Source organism: Tupaia chinensis, unplaced genomic scaffold, assembly GCF_000334495.1.
Source record: "Tupaia chinensis unplaced genomic scaffold, TupChi_1.0 Scaffold000075_1, whole genome shotgun sequence".
In the NCBI taxonomy this organism is placed as follows: Eukaryota; Metazoa; Chordata; class Mammalia; order Scandentia; family Tupaiidae; genus Tupaia; species Tupaia belangeri.
Window position 1 is genome coordinate 2192606 of NW_006159535.1, and position 16826 is coordinate 2209431.

The 16826-nt window shown below is 45.0% G+C and overlaps 1 long non-coding RNA gene across 1 annotated transcript; it reads left to right on the forward strand.

Moving 5' to 3' along the window:
* Positions 1–292: 292 nt before the first annotated feature.
* On the forward strand, positions 293–9622 carry LOC102478067 (uncharacterized). The gene is made up of 3 exons (XR_333651.1): positions 293–636; positions 6713–6799; positions 9456–9622. It is a non-coding gene; the product is annotated as an uncharacterized LOC102478067 (long non-coding RNA).
* Positions 9623–16826: the final 7204 nt, after the last annotated feature.

A 16826-nucleotide genomic window follows, 5' to 3' on the forward strand; every position in this document is an offset into this window, starting at 1 on the left:
GGCTCACCCACAGGAGGCATGGGTTTGTATTCAGAGACCTCCCTGAATGTGCCAGGCACATGTGGGCCCAAGATCCAGAGATAATGAGTCTAGTGGTGAATTGTGAGGTCATGACCCTATTGGGGCTATTTGTCTCTTCCTATGTCTCTTGCTCAGGGAAGAAATAAATACACACATACAAACTAACTAGCTAACAAATAATAAAGAATAGTGACAATGGAGGCCCGGCCATGTGGGCGAACACTGCTAAGATGCTGTGCTCTACAGGTTAGAGCCACGTGGGAGGCCCAGGTTTGGTTCCTGCTCCACCGAAAGGCCAGGCATGGTGGTGTGTGACTGTAAACCCTGCAATGTGAGGAGGCTGAGGCGGGAGGATTATGACATAGTGAGACACTAACTTAAAACAACAAAACCAAACCAAAAGCATAGTGACAGTGGAAATGGAAACAAAGGGACTAATCTGAAAACGTTATGGAAAAAAATGAACAAGATGGCAGCCAAGTAGATATCAAAGTAGGAAAAGACGCTGAAAATTCTCACTAGGGAAGATGGTGACAAATGGATCTGGCGAAGGAAAAAGGCAGAAGAACAGGTTTGGGAGTGAAGGAGGGCACCAAGAGGTCCCACTGCAATATGGTGAGTCTGAGACATCTTGATACAACCAAAGGAAGCCAGCCAGCGGAGGCTGTAGAGCAGGCCTGCACTGCGGAGGGAGGCCGGGGCCGGAGATAAGGATTTAGATGCATTAGCAACTCCAATAACTAAAAACTTGTAGAGAGGGAGGAAGTAAAAAGGCAGCAGCAAGTGAGCTAGGAGGAGAAAAATGAGAGTCCAGGTCACAGAAGACAAGGCAGGGCATGGTTTCCAAACAAGAAGGGGCCAAGAAGTTAGGAAACCTCAAGTCTGGAAGGAGGAGACCACATTTGACAATAACCCCGACGCTTTCTAAAGCAGTTTTAGTATGGATACCTTATACAATGAATATACTGTGCAGTACTAATTAGCATCTTCATCCTCCGATGTCAGAAACAATGTTGGAAGTAGGATTTGGAACATTATTTATTAAAAGCTAATAAGGGGATTTAAACCTATTAGATTAAATCATCAAAAACATAAAGCAATTCGTAAAGGTATACAACTAATTATCTCCCTAATTTCAGACCATTAAAGATGAGGGGTTGAAAAGAGAGATAAAACCAAACTTGTAGAACTAAGAGCCACGTAATGTTGATCTCTACCCAAATACGGGCAGTCACGGTGGTTCAGAACAAGCACTTTAGATCAAACGCATGTGAGTTCAAGTCCAGCTGCAACCTTACTAGGCGGGTAATGCTGGGTAAGTTAACTTCTTGAAGCCTGATTTTTTTTTTCATTTGTAAAATGAAGATAATAATAGTATGAATGTGACATTGAATAACAAAGACATGGATGTGGTAGCTGAAGCAGCTGGATCCCACATAGGACGACTGCGGGACTGGAAAACACACTGAATGCATGCGTGTACATTCCCCAAATCCCTGAAAGGAGGAACAGTAGGGGCTGCGGCATGACTGTTCCCTGCTGTGGATGTTTTCTCACTTTCCCTCTCTCTGTCTCTCTCCAATGAGCACATGTGCTCTCTAGCAAATTAAAAAGGAAAAGAAAAAAAAAAAAGACATACGAAAGCTCTTGGCACTGTGCCTAGCATGTAAGTTCTCAACAAGTATTGACTTATCATTATAATAAATTCATTATTATAATCATGTTTCATTTACAAGTTAAAATATGTATTGATAACAGCAGTCACATGTAATTTCAAACAACTGTTCTTTAATTGTCTTTTTTTTTTTGGAGAGGTTTTTGCCATAGGGTGCGTGCGTTCGCCAGACAGACAGAGAGACAGACAGAGACAGAAAGCGAGAAATCACCCCCCCAGAGGGAATGGCCACGCCACAATCCCTTCTCCTCCATTCTCTTTGGATCTTGGGCATACACACACATGCGCCTGGTGTGAGTTTAAGCCACTGGGTCTGGGATTCGAACCGTGGTCGACCACATGGGAGTTCAGTGACATAGCCATTACGCTAACTGCTGGTCCCTTCTTAAATTGTCTTAATCAATATATATGTTTAAGCCACTCTCCCCATGTATGAAGCATGGCTCTAGGTGCTAGAAATACTAAAAAACAAAATAAAAAAGATCCAGTATCTTTCACAAGGTGTCTAGTTCAATGGTATAGAAGTCAAACTGTACAACTACAAAATGAGATGATCCATCCCATAACAAGAAAATGAAAAGGGTGCTAAAAAATACTTGAAAAGTGCTGAGACCAGCAGTTAGTGTAATGGCTATGTCGCTGGACTCCCATGTAGTCAACTGCTGTTGGAGTCCCATGCCCGGTGGCTTAAAACTCACGCTGGGCGTGTGTGCGTGTGTGCGTGTGTGCCCAAGATCCCGAGAGGAGAATGGAGGAGAAGGGACTGTGGCGTGGCCATCCCCCCTGGGGGGTGATTTCTCGCTTTCTGTCTCTCTGTCTCTCTCTGCCTTTCTGGTGAGGGCATGCACCCTATAGCAAAAACCTCTCCAAAAAAAAAGAAAAAAATACTTTAAAAGTGCTGAAAATATGAAAAGTACTGGGGAAAAAAATCACAGAATCTTGTGAGGGAGAGAGGCTGGCAGGACTATGAAGACGAGGCAACATTTAAACTTTTCAGAGAAAACCGCAAGGAAAATGTTAAGGATAATAATAAACATTAAGGCATCATCAAGCACACACAAAACACTGAGAGGGGGGAATCAGCAGTTAGCATGATGGCTATGTCACTGGACTCCCACGTAGTCGACCGCGGTTCGCGTCCCGGCCCTGGTGGCTTAAACTCACGCCGGGTGCGTGTGCATGCGTGCCCAAGATCCCGAGAGGAGAATGGAGGAGAAGGGATTGCGGCGTGACCATCCCCTCTGGGGGGTGATTTCTCGCTTTCTGTTTCTCTGTCTGTCTCTATCTGGCCAGCGCACGTGCCCTATAGCAAAAACCTCTCAAAAAAAAAAAAAAAAAAAAAAAACACTGAGAGGGGAAGAGTCAGAGAGAAAGAGGAAATTCTTTGCCCAAGGGCAAGCAGCACGAGAAAAAGAGCTGGACACAACCCAGACTTGTCATCCGGCTCAAGGAGACTTTTTAGCCAAAATACATCATCAGAATATTTACACCCTTCCCCACCTGGGTTTGGGCTACATGCTCTACAAAGCAAATTAAGTAAGCATCTCCGCCTATCCTCTAAAAGTCTACAGTCTAAAAATAGGCAAACTAATAAATGGACAAACTGAAGAACTTTGATGACGAACGATCCCCCAAAGACAGTGTCTGCAAATAAACACTTCTCAAGTTCAGTTTGGACCCACAAGTAAGGATGTTGATAAATTTTTCCCTTCCCTTTGGAGAGGTTAAACACCAGAGGGAAATATCAAGATTACATGGATGGGTTCCTCAAAAAATTAAAAATAGAATTACCATATGATCCAGCAATCCTACTTCTAGACACGTATCCAAAAGAAAGTGATGTCTCAAAGAGATAGTTGCACACCCATGTACACAGCAGAATTGTTTTGCTATATTTTTTTCTTTTAATTTCCAGAGGGGACATGTGCTAGCCAGAGAGAAATGGGGTTGGGGTACAGGGTGGAGAAGCACCTTCAGTGGGCTCCACAATCCTTTTTCCTCCATTTCTCCATCTTGTCAGGATTTGGGACACACATGCTCATGCACCCAGCATGTTTTTCAAGCTGCCAGGGCCCATCATTCAAACCACAATTGACCATGTGGGATCTGGCTCCCTAACCCCAAGGCTACAGGGCTGACCCTCTTTTCCTCTTTTTCTTTCTACTCCTGATAAGAGTATGGACACACACCTATGGGAGAGAATGGAGGGGGACCCTCCGCAGGGTCTGATCACTCTGCAATTCCATTCCTCCAAACCTTAAGCCCTTCGGATCCTGGCCACTCAAGCACGTGTCCAGAATGTTTCAGGCTGACGGGGCCAGGGATTCGACCCAAGGTCACCATGCGGGATTCGGCTTCTCTTGAGGAGGACCTTCTCACTGTACCACAGAGCCAGTCCTATAGCAGCATTATTCACAATGGCCGGGGCTACAAGTAACCAAGTGTCTATTGATGGATGACAAGAGAAGGAACGGAGTTAGTGTTTAACAGATACAATGTTTCAGTGTTAGTTGATGACTTCCAGAGATGAAGTTAGGATAGGGATGGGGGCACAGCGGTGTGAATGTACTTATGCCACAGAACTAGACACCTAAAATGGTAAATTGGGAAAAGTCATGACATGTAGAAAATACATCACGGCTTTCCTGCGACCTAATATTGATCACAATTGTTAAAAATGTAAACTTGAAAAAAAAAAAAGCATGGTTGGGACCAGCAGACAGCGTAATGGTTAGATCACTGGACTCCCGTGTAGTTGACTGTGGTTCGAGTCCCAAACCTGGCAGCTTAAAACTCACACCGGCACATGTGTGTACCCAAGATTCTGAGAGGCGTATGGAGGAGAGGAGACTATGGGGTGGCCTCTCCCTCACCCCAGGGGGTGATTTCTCACTTTCTGTCTCCCTGGTGAGTGCACATACTACAGTCAAAAAATATCTCTTAAAAACAGTACATAGTTGTCATGCCCATTAAATAACTATTCTTAGCCAGCTGCAGTGACACAGAGGTAATACACGCTCTGCAATGCTCAGGCCACATGAGAAGGTCTCTGTACATGCCAGGGACGTGTGTGTTCCCACAATCTTGGCTGGATGGGGATGGATCGGGGCATTAAGGCCCTGTTGGGGGCCCTCTCTCTCGCTCAAAAACATAAATAACATTTAAAAAATATTTCATATAGAAGCAAATGAAAAGATTTCACTTCTGACATCTAGATGCAATGTCATCTGAAGAGGGGATGAGAACATGAGAGCAGGCAGGCAGAAAGTTCTCTCTTCAAAGTAGTGTCCAGTTACCATTCCCTGGGAATGGACACCTTTGCAATCCACTCAGGAGGCGGCTCGTTGACAGTCACCGTCGGGCAATTTTTAATTAATACAGTCCTTGTGTACAGCACCACCCCATTAAGAAATGATTGTTAATGTGCATATTTTAGAAGTTACTGATTGTACTTTCATGCGCAAAAGCAGTAGTCTGGGCCTTATTTAAGATCCACACTATAATTCATAAATTAGTTCTCGTCCTTAAGGGCTTATTGTTTAGTTGAGCCAATAATAGATGGACATAAGAAAAGCGAAATAATGAGCCTGTGACTGTGTCCAAATGCAAGGCACATATAATTAGCCCTCTAGCAAGTTTGACTGTGGGCTGGCGAGCCCCAAACAGACGGCACGTCTTGGAACCAGGTCCTGAGGGAAACCACTAAATTTGGGAGACGTGTTCAGGACTCAGTCGGCAGAGATGGGCACACCTGGTTCGAGGACAGGGTTTGTCATGGGAGGTAGAAGGAATAGAAAGGGAGAGAAAGGACTCTACAATCTGGAACCAGGTAGAATAAGTTTTCTTTGTTTGTTTTAGATTTTTGCTATAAGGCACATGCGCTCACTGGAGAGAGACAGAGAGGAAAGTGAGAAATCACCCTCCAGGAGTACGGCCACACTGCAGTCCCTTCATACAGTCCTTGTGTACAGCACCACCCCATTAAGAAATGATTGTTAATGTGCATATTTTAGAAGTTACTGATTGTACTTTCATGCGCAAAAGCAGTAGTCTGGGCCTTATTTAAGATCCACACTATAATTCATAAATTAGTTCTCGTCCTTAAGGGCTTATTGTTTAGTTGAGCCAATAATAGATGGACATAAGAAAAGCGAAATAATGAGCCTGTGACTGTGTCCAAATGCAAGGCACATATAATTAGCCCTCTAGCAAGTTTGACTGTGGGCTGGCGAGCCCCAAACAGACGGCACGTCTTGGAACCAGGTCCTGAGGGAAACCACTAAATTTGGGAGACGTGTTCAGGACTCAGTCGGCAGAGATGGGCACACCTGGTTCGAGGACAGGGTTTGTCATGGGAGGTAGAAGGAATAGAAAGGGAGAGAAAGGACTCTACAATCTGGAACCAGGTAGAATAAGTTTTCTTTGTTTGTTTTAGATTTTTGCTATAAGGCACATGCGCTCACTGGAGAGAGACAGAGAGGAAAGTGAGAAATCACCCTCCAGGAGTACGGCCACACTGCAGTCCCTTCTCCATTCTCCTCTCAGAATTTCGGGCACGCATGCGTACACACACATGCGCACACACCCGTCAGGATTCTCAAGCTGCCGGGTCCGACGAGACTTAAACTGCGGAGTCAGCCATGTGGAATACAGCACCTTAAGTACCATGCCACCAGATGGCCTCAGTAGCTCTTAAAAGTCAATTTTATGGATTTGTATTTCTACCTCTACCCCTGGAGGCTTTTGAGATGGGGTGTTACATAAGGAACAGCATCACAGTGTGAAATACTCTGGACAGGGAGACCTTTAAGTGGTAGAAAGCTGGACTTTGGGCCCCTTGAACATAGTTAACATAGTTACCTTAGTTGCCCCTAGTTACCCCGAGGGTAACTAAGTCACAAAGCCTGCTAGGTCACACAGGAAAATGACACCCAACATGTGCCATAGCTAAGTGTAAGTCCTGACTTGAAAAATGCCAGGCTGTATGTTTTTACATGTGAGGAATTTGTCTTACAGGTGTCACGAGAAACACTGACACTGGTAACTCCTTAGAAGTAGGACAGAGTTGAAGAACTTACTTTTCGTTGTATACCCTCGTATAATGTAGGTATGCATTTGAACCATGTACGTGACCTTATTTCATAATTTTAAAGTTTCTTAAATATAATAACAAAAAAGTAAAAATGGTTTGAATTTTAACCAGCCAATTCAAAATACCTCCTTTTTCCTTAAAGGCTTTTTGCCATAGGGTGCATATGCTTGCCAGAGAGAGAGAGACACAGAAAGACAGTGAAAAGGAAAGTGAGAAATCATCCCCCGGGGGATATGGTCATGTTGCAGTCCTTTCTTCTCCACTGTCCTCCTGGGATTTTGGGCATGCATGCACATGCATTCTCAAGCCACCAGCTCCAGGATTCAAACCATGGCCGGCCACCACCATGCCACCTGCTGGTCCCTCAAAATACTTATAATTAGGAGGTGAAATATATGATGGGACTTCAAAACGTTCACAGAAAATGTAATGAGTGAGCTGACTTAGGTGCAAAAGGAGATTCATACATTTTTTTTTTCAATAGTACACGTTTTCCATGAACTTTTTGCCTTTTTTTTTTTTTTCTGGAGAGGTTTTTGCTATATGGCACATGCGCTCGCCAGACAGACAGAGACAGAGAGACAGAAAGCGAGAAATCACCCCCCAGGGAGCATGGCCATGCCGCAATCCCTTCTCCATTCTCCTCTCGGGATCTTGGGCTCGCATGCACATGCACCTGGCGTGAGTTTTAAGCCACCGGGTTCAGGACGCGAACCGCGGTTGACTACGTGGGAATCCAGCGACATAGCCATTACACTAACTGCTGGTACCCACGTTTTCCATGAACTTTTTGAAGCCCTTTCCTCATCCCCCTATTTCAATCTTGTCTCTATAATATCTTAATCCTTATCGCATAGCGGAGATATAGTGAGAATGATATAAAATAGTAAGAAGTATTCAGCAAGCACTACAATGTATACTAAGCCAGATGCTCGCACAGCAGTGGAACACGACACTCTGCGAGGACAACTCATGTGGGAAGGTTCCGAGTTTAAGTCCACAGACCTCCCAGAGTACACAGGGCGTGTGTGTGCCTGTGATCCAGGGCTAGCTGAAGGTCAGAAGCAGATCAAAGCATCAAGACGCCATCAGGGGTGCTGTATCTCTGTCATTCTCACTTATGGAATAAATAAATACACTTAAAAAAAGAGTACACCACACATCTAAGGTTTCAACTTCAACACAAACAGATGTCATGAATCACCCACAATAAAACATTTCCTTTTTGATGTATTTACATGAAAAGTCTGCTGATACTATTTCAAATCCACTTTTCAATGAAAACAGAAAATAAAATAATAGCCCACAGCATGTTTGATAAAATAGAACACTATGGCAGTAAATGGTCTTTGCACTCTTCCAGTTGTTCAGGACAAAAGTAATGGAGTCATCGCTGACTTCCTCTTTTTCTCTCAGCCTCTCTATCAGTCTTACCTATTCTACCTGCAAAATGTACCCAGTATCCAACCACCACTGCCTGGTCCTTCGCTTCTCACTCAGACCGTTGCAGATTTCCCTGGGTTCCCTGCTTCCACTCTTGTCCCCTACACTCACTCCTCCTCAGGGCAGCCAGAAAGATCCCCTTAAAACATAAATCTGAGTAAGTTGCTCCCCTGCCCACAACTTCCAGTGGTTTCCTATCACATAAAGCTGCATGATCCAGACCTGGTTTCCACTCCACACACCAGTCTGCACCCTCTCCTCACTCCCTCTAGGCCAGGCACATGGCTTCTGTGCCCTTCCTTGGACTCAGCCACTGCCCCACTTAAGACCTTGAACCTGACTCTTCTCCCAAACAGCCCTTGGGCCCACCCTTGCTTCATCTGGATCTTGGCTCAAATGCAACCTCATCAGGGCACCCTTTTCCAACTACCCTGCCTCAAACAGAAGGAAAAAATTTACATTGCTTCGTTTCTCCTTTCTTTCTTCCTTCCTTCCTTCCTTTCTTTTTCTTTTTTTTTTTTTTTTTTTTTTTTTTTTTTTTTTTTTGAGAGGTTTTTGTTATAGGGTGCGTGCACTCACCAGAAAGACAGAGAGAGACAGAAAGAGAGAAATCATCCCCCTGGGGGAATGGCCACACCATAATCCTTTCTCCTCCATTCTCCTCTCAGGATCTTGGGCACGCACGCACATGCGCCCAGCGTGAGTTTAGGGTCTGGGTCTCAAACCGCGGTTGACAACATGGGAGTCAAGTGACATAGCTATTACGCCAACTGCTGGTCCCCACTGCTTCATTTTTCTAAGTTTATTTATTTCTTCTGTGAGCAAGAAAGAGAGAGAACCCTCAACAGGGTTCCAAAAAGGTCATGATCCACCAACCCTAGCCTCAGGTAGCCCCAGAGCACGGGCATGCATGTGCTAGGCATACTCAGAGAGGTATCTGAACATGGATCCAGAACTTTCCCATGTGAGTCAGCTCCACAGACTGTCACATTTTACCACTGTGCCACCATCTGGCTTCTACTTTTTCTTTACAGCAATTGAAATTATGATATTTGGTTATCTGTTGCTTATCGTGATTATTTAGTACCCATCTCCCCCAACTACTGGGTTGTCGGGAAAGTCATGACCCATTTTTGCATAGGAAAACAGGTCATGGCTTCCCCAACAGCCTAATAGGAGGTGTGCTCCGTAACATAAGACTTTTTGCCTCGTTCACTGTTTTAGCCCCTGGGCCCAGAAGATGTCTGGTGAGTGATGGGAGCTCGATAAACCTTCGTGGAAGAATGAAGTACAAATCAAGGCACTCAAGATTATTGGACAAAGAGGTTTTTGAAGTCCAAAATGAGGCAGAAACATAACAATGCCCAGTAAATTTGGGGTAAAGGAATGAAAAAGCCAAAACATCAATTGACAGGCATATAAACCTATCATTTATCTATGGCATGCTGCTGGGAATCCATTAATTGATGCTGTGCGACATCATTTATTTATACTCTGGAGGGCTATTCTTGAGGTTTTGTGGCTACATTAAAGAGTAAATACTGTAACAAGCTCCCCTCTCCCTCTCTCCCGAACCAATGAACTTGGATGGAAAGTTCCATTAAAAAAAGAAAGCAATCACTGTCTCAACCAGATGACCAGAATATTCAGTTACTCCATTGAGGAGAAGATCAGGGAAAAGCTCCAGCTTCAAAACCAGAAAACCAGATGGAGGGCAAGTTCTGCCATAAACTCCTAGCACTTTGGCAAATCACGATACATTCATTCATTCACTTATTTATTTATTTAGAGAGATTTTTGCTATAGGACATATGTGCTTGCTCAAAACACAGAGGGAGACAGAGAAACTGAGAAATCACTCTCCCTGGGGAGATGGCCATGCCTCAACCCCTTCTCTTCCATTCTTCTCTCAGGATTTCAGGCATGCACACACATGCTCCTGGTGTGAGTTTCAAGCCACTGGGTCCAGGACTTGTACCATGGTCAACCATTTGGGAGTCCAATGTCTTAACCACCCTGCCACCTGCTGGCCCACATTTATTCTTTTTTTCTTTCTTTTTCTTTAAGTGTCAGAGGGCACATGCACTCACCAGAGAGAAAAAGAGGGGGAAGGAATCACCCCTCAATGGAGTGTGGTCATGCTTCAATCTCTTCTCTGTCTCTCCATCTTACAGGGATTTGGCACACGCGCGTGCACGCGCGCGTGCACACACACACACACACACACACACACTTGCACCTGGTGTGATTTTCAAGCCAGAGATGTTGGTCAGCCACTTGGGGAGTTGGCTCCCTTAACCACTAACTATGGCGCTGGTCGGCAAAGTACAGGTCTAATCCTCTCTCTTCAACTGTAAAGCAAGAATAAAAGAGCTTCTCTTCACATAGTCGTTGTAAGATGAGGTGAGGAGATGCTTACACAAAGGCATCTTGAAAACAGAGTGGACTCTGTGATAACCCTCACGCAGTACTAGCCAACCCTAGTTCACATTCTCTCCACCGCCTCTGATGAGCTTGGTCTAAACAGGGGTCTGACTCTTGTGCCCTTCCCCCACCCCCTCACTCTCCCTCACCTCCTCAGCTTGGAAACTCCATTGATTTCAATGTGAACTTCCAATAGTTCAAAATTCTTCACAAATTGATCCCAAACCATGTTCATCTTCTGGTCATAATCGAGACACATGGAACTACAAGTGGTCCTCAAAAAGTTCACAAAAAAATGCATATTAAGAAAAAAAAAACTATGCATGATTTTGAGTTCGGTAACAATTTCAAAATTCTTCTGCACCATAATAAGTTTTAAAATTGCACTTTTCGGGAATCAGCAGTTAGCGTATGGCTATGTCGCTGGACTCCCACGTAGTCAGTCGCGGTTCGCGTCCCGGACTCGATGGCTTAAAACTCACACCGGGCGCGTGTGCGTGCGTGCCCAAGATCCCGAGAGGAGAATGGAGGAGAAGGGATTGCGGCGTGACCATTCGCCCTGGGGGGTGATTTCTCGCTTTCTGTCTCTCTGTCTCTCTCTATCTGTCTGGCGAGCGTACGCGCCCTATAGTGAAAACCTCTCTTAAAAAAAATTTGCACTTTTCATGAAATTCTCACATCCCTTACACTCTGTGCATATCCACGTGCTGAGACCCCCACCTTTACCCTCGGCTCATTCTTCCTTCATTCCTTCAGGCTTTCTAGACACTTTCCAAGGTCTTCCAGCACTCCCCAACCTGAGTGAGTCGTTTCCTCCTGCAGGCTCGCTCAGAACACTTTCTCTCTAACATGCTTCTGAATCACTGCTGGTTTGCAAGCCTGTTTCCCCCCAAGATCAGCGGGGTGCCAGCTGCCCCCTTTTCAGGTCCTCAGCACCTAATGGTGTAAAAAACACACCATCCATACTGAAAGCTTGCCCTTTTAAAATACATTTTAATTGCTTTCTCAGGCCTTTCCAGCTCTCTCTCCATGACTTATGGCTTGGAGTCGGTATTAGGAAAAGCCTTTTCTTACATTTCTACTCTTAAGGAAATAAACTGGAAGGTGAAGTCGACTGATGACTCCTAGGGGTCTTCTGGAAACAAGCAGAAACTGAGCAGAAGGACAGAATGAGGCTACACACCTCTTTCCAGGCCTCTTAAGTTAGGTCTTTGAAGCATGCATTGTTTTATTTGAAGAGCCATGAATTCTCGAATGAGATACACCCAAATTTAAGTCTGGTACGAAAGGTAATAATGTTCAACTTGTTCACTTTCAGGATTATCCAAGTTTCCACTCCTTTTTTTACAATGGTGAAAACTCCTGAATTGACTATAATTCAAAGCAATTATTGTTCTTTCTTTAGCTGTCAAGGTGCCCTGTTATTCTTTTCATAAATATCCTGGATGATCTGAGCAGAGTTCAATGCAAAGTCTTTTTCTTTTTTTTTCCCTCCTAGCCCTGTTCCTTTTAACTTGCTAAATTTATAGCATTCAAATGAAATAGAGAAAGAAAGGAAGCCCACTTTTGCCCCCACTGCTACTGTGATACATGTCTGAGTTTTAATTGCCCTTGTAATTATACCTTCAGCCAGGTCTGCAAAGGTACAGTGAGGAAATAAATTATGACAAAACCCGAAGAGGCCTTGCAGAGGTAGGAAGAAGACAGCTTTGTACTATTTCCTGCACCCAGGAGAAGGAAAGAGAAATAAATGAAAAAGAGGTCTGGAAATATCATAAGCTAGCTAGACAATTCACAGAGAAAGCATTTTCTGTCTTGAGCACCTCTAAGACTATATGAGCTGTAAGGCCAAGGGTCCCCTGGCGGTTTGATACTCAGCTAAGGCTGGCTGAAAATGGAAGGACTTGGATTGCTGGGCTGTGAATTGAGAAGTAAGCACGACAACAAAGGGAAACACACTATGACATTTTCTAAATATTTACCAAGGGGAGCTGTCTATTCAGTGAAGGGAGGCAGATCTGACAGTGAATTCTCCTGACTGCCTCCTACAAGCTGTCTCCACCACCATCAGCTCCAAAACCAGGTGACCTTCACCTCTAGGGTTTTGTCAAAGGAAAGATGCATCTCTGTGATAAACCCTGCGAATGTTGCACAATGATCTGCCACAAAGACCACTCACTGCATGTACTCTACCTGCCCAAATTTCTTGTAGAGAAGTAACCAAAGATCTGTCTGTAAAAGTCAACTGAATCCATGCAAACTGCCCCTCCCCCTACCTTGTTTTGTTTTGTTTTGTTTTGTTTTGTTTTGCTTTAGGGCACAGTTCACTCGCTGGAAAGAGGGGGAGAGGGAGGGAGAGAAAGAAAGAGAGAGAGAGAATAAGAAATCACCTCCCAGGGAAGATGGCTATGCCACAGTCCCTTCTCTTCCATTCTTCTCCTGGGATTTTGGGTATGCATGTACATACACCAGCATGATTTTCAAGTTGCTGGGTCCGGGATATGAACCCTGAATACTGCCATATGGGATCCAGTTGCCTTAACCTCCATGCCACCTGGCCCCTACAAACTACTTTTAAGATAAAATGCTTTTTTCCACAGTATCCTCTAGCCTATAATTTTGGCTTGTAGTATCTGTCTGGTTTCAGAGACTAATACTCATGAACTTCCCTGCCAGTCCTCATTATAAAATCAAATTTCTCATCAACCCACACAGCAGTTATTTTCACTCTTGATCTTCCCAAGTGAATTGATAAATGTTAATCTGCAGATCTGACGTTACAAAAAAAAAAAAAGTATAGGTAATGAAGAAATGTATTTTTTATCACTTAAAAACTCCTACTGGTCATGTTTCTTACTTTTTCAGTCTTGGGCAGAAAAGTAAGATTTTTTTGTGTTTGATTTCAAATGTAAAAAAAAAAAAAACCTCTTCAAGAGCAATTTGGTGATACTGAGTTTAGGTTCAACAGATATCTGACAGTCCCAATCGTTTCTTAAAGTCCTTTCCGCAGCCCACGAATACCACGTCATTACTGGACTTAAGTTCTGTACTGAACCTAGACAGCACACCTACATGTAAACACGTCCTCATGTTTATCCCTAACAATGGAGAGATTACAGAACAGTTTAGAACCTAATGCCCACTAATGCCTTCTTTTCTGCCTAGCCCCAATATACCTTTTGTTTTGTTTTTGTTTTTTTCTTTCTAGATCTCGCTAAGATGAACGTATTGGATATTAAAATATGTACTCTCATAACCTCTCCTAAGGGGGAGGGGGAACGTAAGCGGTTTGAGTAGGTAATCCTTCAGGAAATAAACCATACAGGCCATGAGAAAGAGAGAGGGCAGAAACCGCCTAGAACAGGAAGCAGCTAAGAGCACTGCTGCACATCAGCCCCCAGGTAACTTGCAGTTAGGTCTCACCTTTAAGCGGGTAACAACACAAATGAAAGGCCGGACTCTGTGACCTCCAAGGTCCCTTCCCACTTCAGTAGTGTTTGCCTCATGAATTGTTTATAGTCATCCTCTGTCCTATCACACTGTCCTATGCATCATCAAGCCCTCCTGGTCACTTCCAGGACTGAAAGGAAAATCTGATTTAAAAAAAAAAAAAAAATCCATGCTTTGACTACTGCCAAAATTGCAGTCTGTCCTTGAAACAATGACCTGAAAATAATGGGCAAGGCTAAAAACCTCTGAGCAAATAAATGCCCAATACTGTCTTCAGGCGATATCTTTTAAGCGTCTCTGCTGTAAGCAAAATGACTAACCCAAATCCTGGGAGTGAAGACTGTGAAACTGGAAGACAGGGCTGCAATCAGATCATTGTAACATGTATGTCTATATCCTCTGCTAAAGGTCTAACCTTAAAAAGAGGCTACAACAAATAGCTGTGCTGCTCTCCCCCCTCCCCACCACTCTCATCTGCGGTGTGATGTGAGGCAAGTCATTTCATCTCCCTGAACCTGTGTCCTCACATTTAAGATGCTGATAACAGGAGCTACCTTGCAATTAAATCGGATGATATAAAGAAAACTCTGAGCATTCCTGTCTCCTTTCCCTCCTTCATCCAACAAAGATGAAGGAGGGTCTGCTACCAGCCGGGCACCAAGTTAGGCACTGGTACGTAAAAGACAGAATAAATGAAAGCTACTACTGCTTCTCCTTAGCAAAAATAAGTCTGTTTGCCGAACTGTGGCAGGTCTGTCAGACTTTGACTTCAGTTCCAAACTTTCTTTCACACTTAGTTTGCCTAAAATACTCATTTTGATTTGGCGAAATCAGATCCCAGGTAGGAGTCTGCATCCCACTGTGCCTTAACGCCCAAAGTGAATACTCTAGCAGGTGTTGTGCTATAGGACACCTTCGGAACCCTTGGAAGAAGCAATGACCAGAGCACAAGGTGGTATCACAGTTCTCTGGGCAAGCAGCTCGGGAACACTTGATATGCTTCTGCTACAAGGCCTGTACTGGATGCCTGGGAGTTTTCGAGTGCTTTCAATTCCAAGAGCGGACTCGGAGTCTTCTGAGAACTCGAGATTCATAGGATGGGCTCGTCCCTTGACCACTGCCACTGGGCCACCAACAAAGAGCAACAGCCAAGGGGTCTAAAGGCCACACTGTCATAATGTAGCGCTTATGTCTTTACTCTAGAGTTTGTGCTTTACTTTTAGAGTTTGATACAGTTCTGCAGAAGTGACCCACCTCTGAGATCAGCTGGCTTCAAGGCTGGTGGACTCTCTTCCAGGAAAGCTTAATATTCCTTTTCCTAGCCAGTCCACATGTCTCTGAGCAAGTAAAAGCCTCACTGGGTTGAGTGGCAGGCGTTCGATACACACTAACAAGTATTTCATACTTAGAAAAAGAAGTTCTCAGTGGCATTCTAGAACCCATTCTGGAACCCTCATCTGATCCTGGAATAGGAAATGACTTGCCCTTGGGGTGGGGTGGAATGGTCAAAGAAACACAGAATAAAATTTAGAAGTCTGTGATGAAAAGGATAGGTTAGCAGGTGGTTTAGAGGTGCCTGACGTTTGTGATTTGCAAAGGCCTCTCCTTGGGGAGCTACCTCAATCCTTAGAAACAAGTACACGCGTGGCACAGTGGTAAGAGACTGCTCAAAGGACGCTGGATCAATCCCAACCGAGGACTGCAGGCGAGTTCCCTGGTAGGCCGGAGCATGCTGGGACAAACACCTGTGATGCTCCGGAGTGAGAGGTTGTATTCTAGTTTAGGACCCTGCTGAAGGATGCTCGCCTCTCTCCCATTCTCATGAAATAAATAAACAAACTTGAAAGAAATTGAAGTCGAGATCCTGACTACCTACAGAGATGGCTGCCTCCTACCTGGCCGTGACAGCCTTGCCTCTCCACACAGAAGTTCTCAGTACAAAGAGGTTGTCACTACATTCTCCCACTCCCCCACCCCCAATCGAGGCATCTAAAATTTAAATGTGCATGAAACAGTGGCTTCTTTTCATTTTCCTTCTGCGAGTTAAGCATGTTATTATTAACTCCCGGCGCCTCTAATTGCTCACTGAAAATAGTGGTTTGGATATTAATAGGCTATAAATCAGGGCCCCACCTGAAGCTTGTTGTCAGGGAAACGGTACCCAAGCCCCGCAGCTACTTCCCCCACTCGTGGAAGTCTGGGTGAGTTGGTGGGAGTTGGGGATTGTGTTAAAGCTCCCGTTATTTCTCCCACTTTTCTGCTATTTCTCAGAACCAAGGTGTTGGAGGAGGAGGAACTAGCGGGGCGGATGGAGGTAGAGTGGACCGCAGCAGCTTAGAGGAGAGGAACTCCGGGAGATGGGTTGGGGGGCGCTGAAGTGTGGCTTGGGGCACTAGGATCTTCCTCCCTCAGTCTGTACCCGGCCACTCTCTGCTTGGTTCCCGGAGGCCCGGCCCCTCTTCTGCCCTGACCTGTCCTCCCTGCCCGGTCGTTGGGTGGCCCGGGGAGCGCGCAGCCAAGTTCCAGAAGAGGATCGGAGCGGCCCCAGGGCTCAGAAAGCCGCCACCGGGAGGCAGAGAGAGCAGCGCGGAGGTCAGACCGGCTGTAGGGAGAATCCCCTTCGCTCCCAGGCAGGGGTCCTGGGGGAGGCGGTCTAGAACTCCTATCCCCTCACCCCGCTTTCAGCGCCCCCAGGCGACTCTCCAGGATCTGGCTCTCCAA